The sequence below is a fragment of the Littorina saxatilis genome, linkage group LG14 (assembly GCF_037325665.1).
Source record: "Littorina saxatilis isolate snail1 linkage group LG14, US_GU_Lsax_2.0, whole genome shotgun sequence".
Classification (NCBI taxonomy): domain Eukaryota; kingdom Metazoa; phylum Mollusca; class Gastropoda; order Littorinimorpha; family Littorinidae; genus Littorina; species Littorina saxatilis.
In genome coordinates this window covers 2013039-2016459 of record NC_090258.1, presented here as the reverse complement: position 1 = coordinate 2016459, position 3421 = coordinate 2013039, and positions in this window count along the sequence as shown.

Genomic DNA, 3421 nt, shown 5'->3' with positions numbered 1-3421 from the left:
ATGACGTGTGTTTTGTTGTTCCTTTGAAGTTTCGGTCAACCTGAAACGCCAAAATATGAAGTTTTGTAGGCCTCTGACGTCACATGGCTCAAAAAAGGGAAATCCAATGTCCAATCGATACATAGCGTTTTGTTTTCTGGTAATATAGCGTTTTGTTTTCTGGTAATATAATGTTTTGTTTTCTGGTAATATAGCGTTTTGTTTTCTGGTAATATAATGTTTTGTTTTCTGGTAATATAGCGTTTTGTTTTTTGGTAATATAGCGTTTTGTTTTCTGGTAATATAGCGTTTTGTTTTCTGGTAATATAATGTCTTGTTTTCTGGTAATATAGCGTTTTGTTTTTTGGTAATATAGCGTTTTGTTTTCTGGTAATATAGCGTTTTGTTTTCTGGTATTATAGCGTTTTGTTTTCTGGTAATATAGCGTTTTGTTTTCTGGTAATATAATGTTTTGTTTTCTGGTAATATAATGTTTTGTTTTCTGGTAATATAGCGTTTTGTTTTCTGGTAATATAATGTTTTGTTTTCTGGTAATATAGCGTTTTGTTTTTTGGTAATATAGCGTTTTGTTTTCTGGTAATATAGCGTTTTGTTTTCTGGTAATATAATGTCTTGTTTTCTGGTAATATAGCGTTTTGTTTTTTGGTAATATAGCGTTTTGTTTTCTGGTAATATAGCGTTTTGTTTTCTGGTATTATAGCGTTTTGTTTTCTGGTAATATAGCGTTTTGTTTTCTGGTAATATAGCGTTTTGTTTTCTGGTAATATAGCGTTTTGTTTTCTGGTAATATAACGTTTTGTTTTCTGGTAATATAGCGTTTTGTTTTTTGGTAATATAGCGTTTTGTTTTCTGGTAATATAACGTTTTGTTTTCTGGTAATATAGCGTTTTGTTTTCTGGTAATATAATGTTTTGTTTTCTGGTAATATAGCGTTTTGTTTTCTGGTAATATAGCGTTTTGTTTTCTGGTATTATAGCGTTTTGTTTTCTGGTAATATAGCGTTTTGTTTTCTGGTAATATAGCGTTTTGTTTTCTGGTAATATAGCGTTTTGTTTTCTGGTAATATAACGTTTTGTTTTCTGGTAATATAGCGTTTTGTTTTCTGGTAATATAGCGTTTTGTTTTCTGGTAATATAGCGTTTTGTTTTCTGGTAATATAGCGTTTTGTTTTCTGGTAATATAGCGTTTTGTTTTCTGGTAATATAGCGTTTTGTTTTCTGGTAATATAGCGTTTTGTTTTCTGGTAATATAGCGTTTTGTTTTCTGGTAATATAACGTTTTGGTTTCTGGTAATATAGCGTTTTGTTTTCTGGTAATATAACGTTTTGTTTTCTGGTAGTATAACGTTTTGTTTTCTGGTAATATAGCGTTTTGTTTTCTGGTAATATAACGTTTTGTTTTCTGGTAATATAGCGCTTTGTTTTCTGGTAATATAACGTTTTCTTTTCTGGTAATATTACGTTTTGGTTTCTGGTAATATAGCGTTTTGTTTTCTGGTAATATAACGTTTTGTTTTCTGGTAATATAGCGTTTTGTTTTCTGGTAATATAACGTTTTGTTTTCTGGTAATATAGCGTTTTGTTTTCTGGTAATATAACGTTTTGGTTTCTGGTAATATAGCGTTTTGTTTTCTGGTAATATAGCGTTTTGTTTTCTGGTAATATAGCGTTTTGTTTTCTGGTAATATAACGTTTTGTTTTCTGGTAATATAGCGTTTTGTTTTCTGGTAATATAATGTTACAATAACACACCTTATTTTTTTTTAACCGGGATTTTGGAACGTTGGCAGTCTATTTGTTTTGGCATTTCTTTTTTGTTCTTTTCCTTTTTTGTTGTTACTTTTGAACATTTATTTAAAGGCGTACTTCTCGTGAAAACAATGACCATCTCAGGCCTGGCGAGGCTTTAACTTGGCCGGGATATGACCTTCCCTCCACTGGGTCACATACCAAAACTCAACACCGAGCCTGCTTGCCGTGTTTAGTAGAAATGCTATAATATATTGATTTCTGAAAAGGCCAATGGTTGCGTTTACAAAATTTCAACGGTGCATTTTGAGCACCCAGCCTTTTGAGTTTTGGTATGTGACCAAGTAGAGGGCTGTTGTTATCCCATGTAAACGCCTGGCCAGACTTGAGACGGGGAGAGAACACCAGAGGGAGTGTGTTTATAAACGAGCAGACTTGAGACGGGCAGGGTACACCAGAGGGAGTGTGTTTATAAACGAACAGACTTGGGACGGGCAGGGAACACCAGAGGGAGTGTGTTTATAAACGAGCAGACTTGAGACGGGCAGGGAACACCAGAGGGAGTGTGTTTATAAACGAGCAGACTTGAGACGGGCAGGGAACACCAGAGGGAGTGTGTTTATAAACGAGCAGACTTGGGACGGGCAGGGAACACCAGAGGGAGTGTGTTTATAAACGAGCAGACTTGAGACGGGCAGGGTACACCAGAGGGAGTGTGTTTATAAACGAGCAGACTTGAGACGGGCAGGGAACACCAGAGGGAGTGTGTTTATAAACGAGCAGACTTGAGACGGGGAGAGAACACCAGAGGGAGTGTGTTTATAAACGAGCAGACTTGAGACGGGCAGGGAACACCAGAGGGAGTGTGTTTATAAACGAACAGACTTGAGACGGGCAGGGAACACCAGAGGGAGTGTGTTTATAAACGAACAGACTTGAGACGGGGAGAGAACACCAGAGGGAGTGTGTTTATAAACGAGCAGACTTGAGACGGGCAGGGAACACCAGAGGGAGTGTGTTTATAAACGAGCAGACTTGAGACGGGCAGGGAACACCAGAGGGAGTGTGTTTATAAACGAGCAGACTTGAGACGGGCAGGGAACACCAGAGGGAGTGTGTTTATAAACGAGCAGACTTGAGACGGGCAGGGAACACCAGAGGGAGTGTGTTTATAAACGAGCAGACTTGAGACGGGCAGGGTACACCAGAGGGAGTGTGTTTATAAACGAGCAGACTTGGGACGGGCAGGGAACACCAGAGGGAGTGTGTTTATAAACGAGCAGACTTGAGACGGGAGAGAACACCAGAGGGAGTGTGTTTATAAACGAGCAGACTTGAGACGGGAGAGAACACCAGAGGGAGTGTGTTTATAAACGAGCAGACTTGGGACGGGGAGAGAACACCAGAGGGAGTGTGTTTATAAACGAACAGACTTGAGACGGGCAGGGAACACCAGAGGGAGTGTGTTTATAAACGAGCAGACTTGGGACGGGGAGAGAACACCAGAGGGAGTGTGTTTATAAACGAGCAGACTTGAGACGGGCAGGGTACACCAGAGGGAGTGTGTTTATAAACGAGCAGACTTGAGACGGGCAGGGAACACCAGAGGGAGTGTGTTTATAAACGAGCAGACTTGAGACGGGGAGAGAACACCAGAGGGAGTGTGTTTATAA